We start from the raw sequence: 382 nt of genomic DNA on the forward strand, positions 1-382 counted from the left end.
TTGGGCATATGCTTTTTAAATGTTTACTTGAAAACCATTCATTAGTTCTTGTCACCATTCTATGAAGTTAAGACCTCTGGTTTAATAGAATTTGCAGACATTCAGATTGATTTTTTGGCAGTATGTCAAAACTGACATTTGCATACTTCTCATTATAGACCAGACACTACTAATTCCTTTCGGTTTCTGTTTAGGGTTCTACAAAGAAGCAAGACATTATCAAAGATTCATCACGTTTATCTGTTTTTAACTCATGTGCAAATACCTATCACTTATTAATAGATTGAAGGATTAATTTTATTTTATATGCCACCTTATAAAGTGGTATAGGTTATAACTTCTCTGCAAGGCACAAGTGTATTGTAAACATAAGTACTGTACT

Source organism: Pogona vitticeps, chromosome 6 (assembly GCF_051106095.1).
Source record: "Pogona vitticeps strain Pit_001003342236 chromosome 6, PviZW2.1, whole genome shotgun sequence".
Lineage (NCBI taxonomy): Eukaryota > Metazoa > Chordata > Lepidosauria > Squamata > Agamidae > Pogona > Pogona vitticeps.